The sequence below is a fragment of the Drosophila miranda genome, chromosome 4 (genome assembly GCF_003369915.1).
Source record: "Drosophila miranda strain MSH22 chromosome 4, D.miranda_PacBio2.1, whole genome shotgun sequence".
Lineage (NCBI taxonomy): Eukaryota > Metazoa > Arthropoda > Insecta > Diptera > Drosophilidae > Drosophila > Drosophila miranda.
The window spans coordinates 27,311,711-27,326,982 of record NC_046677.1 but is presented as its reverse complement, the minus strand read 5'-3'; the positions used below and the strand labels follow the sequence as shown (position 1 = coordinate 27,326,982).

The window sequence follows — 15,272 nt, the reverse complement described above, 5'->3', positions numbered from 1 at the left end:
TTTTCTGCATGTTTTCTTTTGTTGCTTTGTTTGCGTACAACATCTCCTTAGATTTTTCACGTTTTTCTTCGCTTTTCTTTTCCATAAAAATTCATCATCCAAGGCGGAGATAAAGGGGGAGGGTTCTCGGTGGGTTGTAGGCTTTTCTTTTACCAAAGGGGCTGGGGGAGGGGGAGGGAGGTCCAAGTCAACAACTTGCTGGACGGCCCTTCGGGCTCCTCTCGTTGCCTCCTCGTATCGGTGGCACACGAAAGTACACAAATAAATAAAAAATATAAAACGTTGGGTTCAATTTTCCAGCGGTGGGGGTGGGGGGTAGGGGGTGGGGGCTGGCTGTGGAGGGGTGCGGTTAAGTAAAAGAAAAACAAAATTAAGTTCAATGACACCCCAAAACAACAGCCGCTGGGGCCACAGAATTTCGAGTTCTCGTTCGCCGTCGTTTTTCCCTGGGTTTTTCGAGGCGGGGCCAGACCCCCATCAACGTCAACCCCTGTCTCACACCCTACCCCCACCCCCCCGTCTTTGTGGGTGTGTGTTTTTGGAGGCGCCTTCAATTGGAAAACTTTTGTTACACTTTTCTTTTTGGGGTGGACCGAGTGCTTTTCCCGTAATTCGCAAAATTTCATCATTCGCTTAATTTTTTTTTGCTGCATTTACCCCCCACACCCACTTGCTCCGCCCCCCGTGCCACCGCTCAAGATCATTCCCGCCGATAGGGAAATTGTGAAAATATTGACAAAACAATTGTTTTTCAATGGCACGCGAACGGAGGAGCCTCCTGCAATTGGGGCTCCTACCCTCTGCCATCCATCCTCATCCCTTTTCTCCTCTGCTGCCACCCCACCCCTCGCCCTATCTGCTGCCGGCTCGTGTCAGTTGTTTGTCTCTAAAATGGTCTATTTATAGGCGGGCTGGCAAGGCAGGCAGGCACTGGCGATGGCGATGGCGATGGCGATGGCGATGGCGCTGCTGTCGATGAGAGTTCAATGTTTGATTGGCCTCCGCTGAAGGGTAAAATGAACCTGCGGCGGAAACTTGTGAAGGGTTGCGGGTAGCGGTAGCCCCCAAGTGAAGAGGAACCTATGCAGACAGTCCCCCCCAGCCCCAGCCCCAGCCCCAACCTAGCCTTTGGCCATGGAGGAATCCACTTCAGCCTGCTTTTAGGGCTCTTTGGAGGGGGCATCATTACGAGGATATTACAACCAAATGACGATTCATGAGAATTCATGGTTTAGGCCTGGGTTTTATGGCACTGCATTTGGGATGGTAGTAGATATATCTACATAGCTATAGAGCTCTCCACAGCAGAACCCTAAGGTCTATGAAGTTGATTCCTTTCTTAATTCTTAACATGTTTCAAGATTCTTCCCGATAAAGCCATCTCGGAGGACATTTATGGTATCTGTAGACAAAGTTGCTCTTTTGTTAAGATCTTGAGGCATAACAGTCCATCTATCCATCATCCCATACATTTTCGGCTTTTGTTGCCGTCTTATTTCTTCCCGATTGATCAGTTATATCGTTGATAGGATGATCCTTTGTACCGGTAGTACATAACGAATAATGTTCCTGCGCCTTAAGGCTCTTTCTTGGCTTTTGGGATTACTAGGGATTACTCGTTCTTGGCCTTCCCCCCGTCCCCTCCCCTGTCTGTCAACAGTCGCAGCTCCACGCACGCACCGCGTATCAACACGCACCCCAAAACCACCTGCACCACTCAATGGGGCGGGGCGGGGGGCGTTACGCGCACCATAAATCGTGTGGCACTTCTCCGCCCCCTCCAGCCGCTCAATGATTACAGGTAATTGCTGGTCGGATATCTACGACAATCAACAAATAAACACAGATGCAGAGGCAGAGGCAGGGACCGGACCGCCATCCCACACATTAATTGCTTGAGTTACGATTACCGATTACCGATTACCGATTACCGATTACCGATTGCGATGTATGCATTTCGATGTTAATTTATTTGCATAGCACTTTGATTATGCAGACACTCTGTCACTCGGTGGTATCTCTGCCCCATGCAACCCACTCTGGCCCACTCTGCCCCCCTCCCCTCCTCTCTCTATTTCACTCCTCGTTTAATTACGGCCAAGGTTGATCTGTCGAAATTTTGACACGCTTTGCCACGCTGGTAAATGACACGCGGAATGTGGTGGTGCATAATCGAGCAGGATTTGTCCGCAGACATAATAAAAGACAGAAGATAGGTTTACGGTTTAACGGGGGGGGCCAAGGAGGAGGCATTCCTCCTGTACATAAAACCACCGCAAAACAAACTGGAATTGTGACAGAAAATGATAATTATTAATTAAAACCGCGTTTCAGTGTCACCGCAAAATATACACAGAGCGCGGCACACAGATACACAAACACACACACACATAGATACACATTAATTATGTTTATGTGGTGGGAACATGATATGGCAATGGGCGACAGTAGCTGTCGTTGATTGTTTGAATAGTTGAGGGCATCGAAATGGATTTTAAATAGAATTTAGAATGCGAATAGGATTTGAATCAATGTAGGATAAATAAACGATTTGGAATGGAATTTAGATATGGATACGCCTGGAATTGGAGTCAATCTAGAGTTGGGAGCGGCATGCGGAAGCGCCCCTCTGTCGGGTTCTGCTTTGAAATATATAGAAACTGAGATTTTTGAGTCGGAATCGAAATGAAAGTACGAATTGAAGAAGAATCTATAGACATAGTATACAATATGAGACAGTATGGAATCGGAATTTAGATACAGTTTGAAAGGAAATCTTGATATGATTGAATCCGAATCTTATACAGATTCAACCTGGAGAAGAAAACTCACTGAACATGGATTTAAATGCAATCTTCGAAGGCTTATACATATGGTTACAGTCTATATACTGCTCAAATTGGAACCCGGATGGAATAGAAAACTAAATGTATAATTATAATCGGAATCTGGATGTGAATTTAGTCGAAGGCCAGATCGAAACTTAGACTCAGCTCAATTGAACTCAAGATATTTCTTCCATAGGATCACAATACGGATTGAAATCCACTTGAAATCCAAATAAAGTTTAGATCGGAATCTACATGCAAATCGAATTCGAATCTTATGACAGATCTAATGGAAATCCAGAAACGGTTTGATGATGGTCGTCCCATCCCGTTACGGTTACAATCGCAATCTAAATACGTACAAAATTGCAATCTTCGTATCGCATTCGCATTCCCATATCATGATTTTGCTGTCTCCCCATAAACCACCGCGTAAATGGCAATTTCATGAAGTTTATCGCTCATTAACAGTAAAAGTGACAACACAACAACAACAATCGCTTTTGCAGGAGGCAACATCTCATTCATATTCATAGAATCAGCTTTGCCGCCTCCTTGGACTCCCCCTCTCCATCACCCATGACTTCCTTCCTTTACAGCTTCGCTCCACCCATCCGCCATACAATATGCATACATAATTCTTCCGTAGAGAAACAGAAAGACACTCCCCGCCACTCGCTCTCCTTTACTCCTCCTTGAGTCTTTTGTTTTATTTATAACATTTCTGCTGTTGTGTGTGGTTTTTTTTTTGCTTTTTGCATGTTCTTTTTTCATTTTTATCGCGTTCTTTTATCTAGTTTGTCAACGTTATCAGGAGGCAGCAACAACAACAGCCACAGTAGCAGCAACTGAGAATCAGAGAGAGAGAGATATCCCTTCCCCTCTGCCACGCCGCACCGAGCCCTCTTCCACTTCACATGGAAATGAAGGCAAAAGTCGGTTAGTCCGATGTATTAGATTTGACGCTTCATTATAATGATAGATCGTTGGCTGCGTTGGCGTTGGCGGAGACCAAACACACGGAATACACTGAGAGAAAGCATAGGAGGAACGGTATTAACTGCTAAAAACGCGTGAATATCCCGAAAAGTTCCCCAACTCTGAAATCTACATCAGATGCTCTCTTCCGTTTTTTGTAGTTTAATTAGTTCCCCAAGCCTCATTCAAACACTTTCTCTCTGTGTATTACTCTTCAAGATAAATGAATGACTGACTGCTCTATGAATATTATGTCAATTAAGTGAATTCCCAAGATAATTGATTATTTTCCCCCTGAATATGTTGACAATTAAGAGGATAACTAAGGATTCATTGCTAGAGTCGTCAAATATTCACAGAAGATGTGATTTCTTAGTAAAATCCACTGAGAATTATAATCTGATATTAATCGTAGGATTCTACAGCTTTCTCTTTTGATTATTTTACATTAAAATAGAGCAAACTCTTATCTCCAAGTTTCGCCAAAAGTCTACCTCAATCGCCACTTTTATGTACATATATTTTCCCTCAGTGTACAGGTCTCTCCTCCCCATGATAGTTGTTTAATTTTCAGCCTGGTCTACGCTGCGTATACGCAACATTCAGCATGCTGCAGTCCGTGAACTGGCGTTGGCGGCTGGTAAATAATTAATGAGCAGCGCCCAAGTGCTGCTAAATGCGGAGGAGAGAGAGAGAGTGATAGAGAGCGGGGATCAAAGAGAGTGGAGAGCAGAATGTCAGCATAATGAGCCACACACACACACAGAGAGACGCTAATTGTCCTTTGGAGCCACGCGGAGCCAACGTTGCGTCGCGTCGCGTCCTTTAATGCCTTAATTGTGTTTGAACGATTGAAACTAGCAGCGGCTTTGAATGCCATTCCGTGGCAAAGGGCTGAGGGCTGAAAGGGGAGGCTTAGGTGGGAGGAGAGCGTGGAGTGCGGAGTGTGGAGTGGGTTTCGGGTGGATGCCACAGTCAAGTGGGATAATTGCATATTAGTGGTGCAGCTGATGCTTCAAACTAATGATAAATGCCTCAAGTGGCAACGTAAAACAGGACCTAAGTCCACAAGAGGATGCTGCTGCTGCTGAAGGCAGAACGAACAGAGTTGGAAAGTCCTCCACTAATTGGGAATGGAAGAATAGGTGCTTTAATATATATACGATATACGATACTCTCTACTATTTATCAAGTCTTGGGACTTCCTTCCATATGTTCTTGAAACTACAGAAATGTGCGGATTTGGTGTCTCTTTTCTTGGTTTTTAAGTAAGTTTTTTGTTTAACGAAACTTTCTAAACAAATTATACGATCTTTTGCAAGAAATATACAAATTTTAACTAAAATTTAGTGGGTGTTCTGTATTTTGAAGGCACATAAATGGGAGAAGACTAAATAAAAGAATCGATTTTGAGGCCTATGCGCAGGATTTTGAGTCATCGGAACTTCTCTGATCTTCCTACAGTCCAAAAACTATGACTAATACGCCTAAAAGCGTAGGTTTTGCATTTACTTGATCACCTTTTTAGTGGGGAATTTCCATGCACTGGAGAAAATAACAAATGGGATGCTTTTGATTGTGGATTCCATATTCTTCTGAATATAATTCGTTAAGTATTTAAGCAATTCTTTCAAAACGCTCTACTCAAGAATTTCCCTAGCATGGAAATTTTTGCAAATGGTCAAAAATATCTGATTTCCACAGAACATTCGCAATAATATTCATAAAGGATTTTCCCATAACGAAAAGTCTCTTCTGAGGACAGCTGCATTTCTACTTAAGCCATTTTAATGCCCCACGGAATACATGTGTTCGCTTCTGTGGAAATGTCCCCCTTAAGGGAGATCTCTGGCTACTAAAAAGATTTTGCGGTCCCTTCCCAAGGGAACTCTTCGGAAAAGAGAAATATTTGCTGCTTTTTGCTTTGATATTCATAAAATTTCATTGCTTTTAATATAAATATTTCCAAAAATCAATGGAACGCTTAGGGAATTTCTGTTCACATATTTCCTTAAAAATTAAAAGTTTTTCTTTCCCATAGAAATCAATAATGTGATCAATATTTCAATTTCACTTATGAAAACTCCTGTGGAAATTCCCCGAAAGTCTAATTTCTCTCATAATTAAGAAATTATAGTACTTTTCCATCACAACAAGTCTTCTATGTCTTAAAATATGCCAAACAATTACTGTATTTATTTTGTAATTACAAAATTGTGTATTTTTCAATTATTACTTAATATCTTCCCCTTTTCTAACATTTTTCTGTATTCTTAGATTACTTTAAAAAAAATCTAATTTTTTCCATTTCCCCCCATCAATATGACTAATAATCGTGGGAATTCTTTGGCCCTGCCTCATCTGTTCCTCTAAAAACAAACAACCTGTGAAAAAAGCATATTTCTGGAGAGACCAAACATTCACAAATGATATGAAGACAATCGTTTAAGTCCTCCTTGTTATTCCCAAGGATCATGCAAACCCCTTTGGTTAATGCATTCATGCATTCATTCATTTATTCATTCCCACAGCCTCTCTCTCTCCGTCATGATTCATCTCGGATCTCCATTGAAGCGTTATCTGTTTCGTGTCTCTGATTTCTCAGTGCCAAAGCTAGAATATCTCAAAGATTTACAGATACGCGCTGTGCTGCGTCGCGTCGCGCAGCGAAGCACAGCACAGCACAGCACAGCACAGCACAGCACCGCGCCACGCCACGGCACGGCATGCCACGCGCTTGCTTCGAGTTCAAGTACAACCGGCGACGGCAACAAGCAATGACAACTGCCTGCCCCACTGCCCACCGCATTTCGGGCAGCCCCCTCACCCTCTGTCCCCGCCGAGCGGATAAATATCTCTCAACTTTTCAATGGATTTGGATTTTTTGAAAGGAAAACTCAAACACAAAATCGACAAGTTTTCTGCCCATAAACAACAACAGAACAGAAACAACAACAGAGGAGAGAAGGGAATGATTTTTCGGCACAATTTTCAATTAGCAGCCGCCGCGAAAATGCCATACAAATAAATTGAATTGAAGATTGTATTTTGATTTAATTTGAGAAACCAATCGGAAATCACTTTGCGGACAGACCGTCGCTTTGAGGTTCCATCCTCCATCTCCCTGTCCGTCCCATCCCCAACCCAATCCCATTCTTTATTGTGCTCCTTCCCCCAAAACACTTTTCGATAAATCCGTAAATTGAAAAGGTTCTCTGTTTCGTTTACCTGTGCACAAAGTTTTTTGACTTTCAGATGAATAAAGTTTTGTCTGTTGTTCGAGATTTCGAGATTCCGAGATTTGAATTTCGTAAGCGGCAGAATTTCAATTACAGATTTTGCACTCGAATGCGACACGAGGGCCGCAAGCGGATGTTGGATGTTGGATGCTGGATACTGAATGCTTCCCCGTTTCACCTAGGGATTTGTTCTTAAGTTATAGTTTTAGTTTTAGTTTCAACTATTAGATTAGTTAGTCACACAGTTCTGGCACTGGCACACACACAGATACGAAATGGCACACACACGCGAGCACACGTTCTCAGTTGGGAGTCTGTGAGGGTATAAGTGGAGCGATTGGAGCACCTCCCAGTGGGCGGAGTGGAGTCCAAGAGATCCAAGTGGCAACAACCGCGGACACGACCGAACGCTTCGGCGTACGACGAATGTCTGTTGGGGAAAACTACATGAAAATTTCGATGCAAAAAACATTCACGGAGAGGGAGAGGGACAGAGAGCACATATAACAGTTGCGAAACTGAGCGAGAGAGAGAGGCGAACTTTGTTGTAGCACCGCAAGCCGCCAGCTCTCTCTCTGTCGCTCTCTGTTTCGCCTACTCGTTCTCTCTCGCTCTCTCACTCTTTCTCGCTCTCTGCGGGAAGGTAAGCTACTGTTCTACATGTGTGTGGGAGTGTTAGTGTGTGAGCTTTGCAAAATGTCAAATTGTAAATAAACGGAAAATGCTCCCCAAAAAAACAGAAACTGTTATACCCAAAAGACAGGGGCAGAGGCGTAGCCAAGGGGTGAGACATTGATACCCCCCCTCACTGGGCCACAGAGGATTGACATTTTGGTCTGCGTGGGAATCCAGGAAAAAAAGTAAAAGCCAAAAAGGCACCCAGCTTCCTGCCACAGGAAACATTTTTATGGCCACAATCTGTATGCATTTACTCCCACAAAACTTCTCCTCTGAGGCGGAAATCTCTTTTGCTGCACAAAAAGACAAGGAACTGTGGACGCCCGCCTTAGGGAATAAGATTTTCTTGCATAAAAGGGATTATGAATGAGTCATATATCCAGTAAAATCACGTGTGAATCATTATTATTACGAGTATGATCACCATTGCATTTTTTTTAATCTATAAATCTATTGAATAACTGAAGATATGGGCTGATATTGAGTAAATATGGTTGCTGGATTTCCAAACAATATTCAGCTTCTAAATAGTTTACTGATTATTTAAATAGAATTTTTCCGCTACGTAGTTTTTGAATATCTACAGAGCTGTATTCCATTTTAAACTATTTTAGTTATACTTTCAGTTTTTAAAGAAAGTTTCGCTGAAATGAGTTCTGTTTTTCTGGGTTGTGTCTAGAATCATTAAAATCTTTAAGATTTTAAGTAAATTTCCTTCAGTTATCCATTAAAGAATTTATTTTAAATACAAATTTAGCTCATGGAAACTTTTTGCTACTAAGAAATCTAAAAACACTCTGCCAAAACTCTTTGCCAGACTTTCCGAGTATTTCTCACTAGTTAATCCATTAATAGTTCCCCCTTAAGGTGTACAATCTATGCAGTTCCTTCAATTCGAGGCACTACACTACCCGTACGGGTCCCACGCTCCTCTTTTGGGTGCTACGCCCCTGGGGTTTCCGCAGAAATTCGCGTGTTTCCGAGTCCAACCCCTCCCACAAAAGAATGTTATACGGAAAATGTTATACAAGAGCTTTTTTGTCATGTTACACACTTCCGTGGGCGCGCTCTCTCTCTCTCTGCAGTCTTTCTCTCTCTCTGTTTGAGAAAAGCGAAGCTTTTTGTCTTTTGTTTTTGTTTGGGAAAAGCGTTCGCGGCGAAATGTTCATGTTTTGATAAGAGGAAAAGCGGTGCCCCCCTTTGTAGTGTGTCAAGCGGGGAGCAATTTTCAAATCAACAACAAAAGCAACAAAAGTAGAGAAACGAACTTCTGCCTTCAACCTCTGCGTGTCTCTCTCACTCTCTGTATAGAGAGAGACAACCCCCCCGCCGCCAAAGATTGATAATAGTTTCTGAATAGTTTGGGCGCAGATAGAACCTTCAGCGGTTCTCGGGGTCGAGGGAGCGGAGAATCGCATTGAGAATCAACGGATAGAGAGGCGTGTCTCCTCGTCGACGGTCGTCCGTCTAATCAGCATCTTTAAACGGGCAAAAAATCAAATTAAAATACGCCAAAATCGGTTTATGCTTCTGCTACTCGTACGACTGTATTCCGAGTCTGCTGCTGCTGTTGCTGCTGCTTCTCTGTGCCTCTGTTTGTGCCTCAATTTGAATTTTGAATTTGAATTTTGAGTTTTGCTGCCAATGCAGCCAAGAATTTTTATATATGATTTTTATTTTTAATGTGCTGTTTGCTGCCCGAGGCACCGCCGTCACCGCCACCGTCGCCGTCGCCGTCGCCGCCGCCGCTTCCGTACGTGAGTACAGCCGCAAATTGTCCGAACGGGGAACGCGCGCATGTGCCACAAAACAAGAAAAACAGAAAAACAAAGCCACAAAAAGCGGAAAAAAAAACACAAAAACAAAAACCGAAAAACAACCGAAAAATTGGAAATCGGAGAAATATAAGAAAAATATGTATATCCCGCGTTTCGGGTGTCCGCGTGTCCGCATGTCCGTGCGGCGGATATTATGACATTAAATACGCGGGAAAATGGGGCGAAAAATCTCTGACTCGCCGACTGACCCACATATTTTCGATTCCTCTTGTACTTCCTCTTTTCCTGCCCCACGATTGCCCCCTGCTGCACTGATTGACAAGGTGAGACAAAACGCGTGTATCTGTATCTGTCGCAATGCCCGGTATTCCGTGAAATACAATTCGTTCTGAAATTCATTGCAATCGCTCAAAAGATGCCCGCGAGGTGCGCTGTTCGCTTTTCCCCTCTTATTTTTGTTTGCTTGATTGATTGCGGCCCGGCGTCCTCAAGGTCACTCCGTGGACAGCACAAAAGATATGCAAATGGGAGTAGAGCGAATGGATTGGGCCCTGGAGATGGGTGCGTGACTCACGTGGCACTCAGCGGGGTCACCAAAAATGGGAAAAACTAATACGCGTAGCTGTGGAATGTTCACAGTAGTTCCATTAAGATGGAATAAGGCAGTGGTTGGGACGATAAATCATTTGAAACTGATCTTTAAGCTATACAAATGAGAGTCGGGGTCACCAATCATACAACTTCTAGTATCTCAAGCATTTTTGAGAGAAGCTTCTTCAGGTATTAAGACAGATGAGTGAGTGACAGTTTCTCACAAAATCGTAGGGATTTACGTGGTCACCAAACATTTTCTATGTATTTTCGTGATCTTCTGGAGCAAATCTCTCCCAAAAAAAGATTAAAGAAGAGAGCTATATTCCGTATACCTTAGGAGTCACTAATCAACAATTAACAAACATTTTCATGGAATCATATATGCATAGGCACCTAATTTATACGTTGGTGGAGTCGCCGAGCTGGGAAAAAAATATCTAACGAGTTTTTGTTCATTAAACAACGAAATACATACTATCAAAACCTCTAAGCCATAATTAAGATACTAGATAAACATAGTTAGCAAAGCAATCAGCAAAAAGTATCTACAGAATATTTACAATAGCACCAGACATATGGACATGATATGGAATGAAATCGGTCACCCAACCATGCAATATCTAGTGAAATCTCCCCACAAAATCATTCCCAATGAACCACAAGTTTACAGTTGATAAATGGAAGCCTGTTTCTAGCGTGGGGGTCACCAAACATTGAACCACAAACTATCTGCGAGATCTTTTCGAACACCTTTTCGAGCAGCCATAAAGTCTGACAAATTATGGCACAAGACGCCATATTCATTGCATATTTATATGGCCATAAAGTGGAAGAAACAGGAGCATCACATGGCATTCCACAGCAATCCCCAAGATTCCAACTAAATAAATTTCCGAATTGTTTATTTTTTTCCAAACAAATCAGCGAGCATTAAAACAGCGCGATGGAATCCAAATAAAACATTAACATCCGGTGGGAATTCGGGGCCCACGGCAGCCCCCCTTTCCACCCCAGACACCCACTGTACTCCCATCCCACTGTGCGTTGGTGGTGTTTGTGTTTCACCTTTGAAGTGGGATTTACAGGTGTTTCGAGTGTCTGTTGTTTGTTTGGTTAAAAAGGTCATGGAGCTCTCGGAAAAAAGTAACTAAATGAAAAGTTTCAGACCACGAAAAAAGAAGCTGAAGCCACAATAAACACCAGACAGGCTCCTGGTCAGAAATACATCATCATAACTAAACTTTCGCCCACTTTTGGGGGAGGAGGAGCAGGAGGTGGCTCCTATCGTAATGGAACCACAAACCAACATTCTTCGGCCATTCGGGTAATCCACGTTCCACTTGCTTGTAAAATTTACATAAGTCTGAAGCACTCAAAACATTTCCATGATAATTCCCCAATAATCGGAGTCTATTTATCAGCCCTTTGCTGGTGCGGTTGGAGCGTGGCTCCTCGAAAGAGTGGGGCGGCACTTTCATAATGAAAGCGAAAGACACAGAAAATTCAGCGGGAAAACAATTGCAAGACCAAGAGTAAAGAGAAATGAGTATTTTACGTGTGTCGATAAAGGAAACTCGGGAAAATCAGAGGAGATGCAACAATCATCTGAAGTACTCTTCAAAAATCAAAAACCAATTTAATTTATTTTTAAAGCGATGATGACGTTGCTCGGTCTGAGGTCTGGAACAGAAATTATGCCAAAATCCAGCGATATTGATAAAGGGAAATGGGGGTTGGGTGGTTGGGTGGATGGGTGGTTGCGGGATGAATGCCAGCAGATAGATGGAGAAGGAATTTCCTGCCGCTAAAACGTTTAATTTATTAATGAGATTTATTTATAGAGAGCAGCACACGGACGGGGGTGATAGGTGAGTGCTGAGTGGGCGGCCGGCAGGTGAAAGGTTGGGGTCCAAAAGGATTGAATTTAGGGGAAGTGTGGGGCCAACGCGTGGCTTAAGTAACGAAAGTGCTCTCATTCTCCCTCTCTCTCTCTCTCTCTCTCTCTGTCTGTTTGTGGAAAATATATTCCCCTGCTTTCCCTCTCGGTGGGTGACGTGTGGGCTATTGTAATTAATGTTATGTGCGTTGAATGTATGTTTTTCCCACTTTTATACACTTCTCTTTGCTGCTCCACCCACTACCTCTAGCCCACCTCCCCCTCCTGCGCTTTTGCCACCCCATGCCTCCCTACCAACGGCTGTTTCTTGGGGCTTTTTTAATGGCGCCTCGGCCTGCGGCAGTGGTAGTGGGTGCGGCCCACAAAAATAATTTACAACGTGTTGTTTTTGGGTTGTTTGTTGGGTGCCTATAGGGGGGTGGTGTGGGTACAGGGGGGCCCTGTGGAAGTAAGGCAATTGAAGGCGGCAAGGCGGCAACAAATGTACAACAAGATAATGACAGAATTATGGGAGAACATCAAGCATATGGCACACCAAAAGAGAAGATACTTCTACGGAGTGTATACACTTGTACAGTGAGTGCCCTCTGGGGCGAACACTTGCCGTCCTGCCACTTGCAGTGCTCTGCGATCCACCTAAGGGAAGGTACTCGTAAATTACATAGGAGCGAAATGTAAGGGATACATCCCTTTAAAGAAAAATATAAGAGGGAGTAAGTAAATGTCCTCAACGTCCCTAAAACTTATTAAAATCCATAATAGCAATGCTAGTTTCAGAGCCTTTGCTTCCCTGGTACTAAAGAGGTGGATTCACAGAGGTATCATCTTTAGACCCTTCACTGTATTAGTTTTCCAGAGAGACAGAGAAAGAGAGAGAGAGAGAGAGAGAAAGGCTTTCGTGGGAGCATTACTCCCTGGATCCATCCCACTATCTCCCTCTGACCTTCGCCTTCGTAAGAGTAAGCGTTAGCGGCCGCATTGCATGGGCAGTGCCTTGGCCCCCATTGCGATAAGGCACGAGGGATGGCCCCCCTCCCCTTAGTAGCTCTGATTAGCCATGAGATCACTTTGAGAGATTGATTAGAGGCATACAGCCCACCCACCCACAGCGGTCCCCCCGCGGAGTCATAAGCGTGCTGATTACGGCATTTCAAAGCTCTGCTTGAAAGAGCGACAGAGTGATCTCAGCTGATCATCGAATGGGAATAGGAAGAGAGAGTGGAAAAGAGAGAGCGTGACTGGCTCTGCTTGCGGTTGATTCTACGCTATTCAATAATTTGTTTGCGTTCTAAAATTTTGATTCATTTGCCTACGCGCACGCACACTCAGGTACAGACATGTCTGACACACACACACGCGCGTGCAAGCACACGCATTATTATTTACTTATTTGTCACGTTAATAAAATAAAATACAATTAATTACCTTTGCAAATGGTAGAAAGAGAGAGAGAGAGAGAGAGCTACGAAGAGGGGAAGCTTAATTGAAGCTGAAGCTGAAGCTTTGCTGCTGCCAATCCTCCCCCTGGGAAGAGAGACAGAGAAAGAGAGAGAGAGGTTCAGAGGCCCGGCACTTTGAAATAATAGGTGAGAGACAAAGTATATTGAATAGGAGGTAAAGCTGTCTCTTGAATTAGTTATAAGATGATATGTGTTCTCACAGAAACTCTAACGAAATCAACCCATAGGCACCTAAACGATTGACTCCCCATGGAAGCTGCACCTGAATATAACATTTGCTTAATAAGTATTTCGTTAGATTTTCCTACTTTACAATTAACAATTTCCTGACTTACCTCGCTTCCAATATACACTTTACTGAGTAGGAAGAGCGCGGGAGAGCCTAGCTGCTCTGTTGTGAAGTAATAATATACAAAAAATTGCCACACACAAACATTTGTTGTTGCTTTTATTTCCTTTGCTTTTTGTTGCAATTGATTTGATTGTTGCTTTCAGATTTGTGCGGGAATTCTTGTTTGCGTTTTGTTTGTTTCTTCGCGGCGGCACAGCATCTGTTGCAAAGCCAAAACGCAAACACACAAACACAAAAAAGTCAAACGCTAAGAGATTTGCATGCTTTTTCTGTTTTTTCTTTAACACGCGGCGGCACGACACTTTTCCAACGGCTCTTTTGATGTTTGTTTAACAATTTGTGCACTCACGAATCTTCTGGAGCTCGAAAAAGTTTACGAATGTGTTAACAATTTGCAATTAAACTAAAAAAACCAGCGCACGGCGGAGAGCAGAGACGCGGAACGTCCGCGTTGCCTGCCGAGCGAGAAACATTTGCCGTTTGTTTTGGGGAGCATACGAGAGCTTTTAGTTAAAGCAACTATGTTTGTTGTTGTTGTCGCGGTCACTGTTTCCTGGTAGTTCCACCACTCTAGTCGCATGTTACCTCGTTGCGCTCACACATTTTGCAGAGAACTTTTGTTAAACATAGTTCCTTAAATGACCGCTGTGGTTAGTGGACTAGCGCCACCATGTCATGTAGAATACGTATGTGATGTAGTAAAGTGTAGTTTTAATGGAAGGCAATTTAACATTAAAATTCCAGATGTGCAAAATGTGCGCGGTATATTTAAACCCAACACATGAAAAACTAAGCTTATACGGATATATTATATGTGGTGTATATCAAATGGAATTGGACTCTTGGTTTTCAACCGGTAAAAAGAGAGCCTTACCCGATTCAGAGAGAGCCGCTTGGCACGCGCCAAAGTAGCTCGTTACCCCGTTGTACTCACACACTCTGCAGACAGATTTTGTTAAATATAGTTCCTTAAATGACCGCTATGGCGGTAAGTTGACTAGCGCCATTATGTCATGTAGAACACGTATATAATGTAGTTAAGTGTAGTTTGGATGTAAGGCAATTTTGATTTGATTTCTTTTTAAAATTCCAGATAATTCTCCTCTCACCATTATTAAATCAAGTAATATTCCAAAAAATTCTACTGTATGTAAGCTAAATATGGATGTGTTGTATATTTCAAAACTACAGCATATTCCATTAATTAAGTCCAATTTACAAATCGATTAACAGACGAAAAGCATGAAAAGGTTCCGAAATTTCAGATAACCTTCCATTTCAATAAAAAAACCCTTGGATGTTGTTTATATATATATATTTCATATATTTTGCATATATATTTGTTGGTTGTTTTTATATACTTAACACAATAAAAATGATAATGGATCTCAACAAAAACAATTATACGCGTTAATCGAACTTAAAATTTGGAAGAATTCAAAGACAAATTTGCTGTGTGTATCTTTTG

At 42.7% G+C, this 15,272-nt stretch overlaps 1 protein-coding gene across 5 annotated transcripts in view; it reads right to left on the bottom strand.

Moving 5' to 3' along the window:
• The window catches only part of LOC108162556 (1-phosphatidylinositol 4,5-bisphosphate phosphodiesterase classes I and II), a 56,857-nt gene extending 42,506 nt beyond the window's left edge, over positions 1-14,351 (bottom strand). The window contains exon 1 of one of the 5 annotated variants that reach the window (XM_017297351.2): positions 13,788-14,351. The gene's annotated coding sequence lies outside the window, so the exon portion shown is untranslated. Of the gene's footprint in view, positions 1-7,034; positions 7,461-13,787 lie in introns of those variants that run through there. The other 4 variants (XM_017297349.2, XM_017297353.2, XM_017297352.2 and 1 more) reach the window with 4 other exon arrangements.
• Between the last annotated feature and the right edge of the window lie 921 nt (positions 14,352-15,272).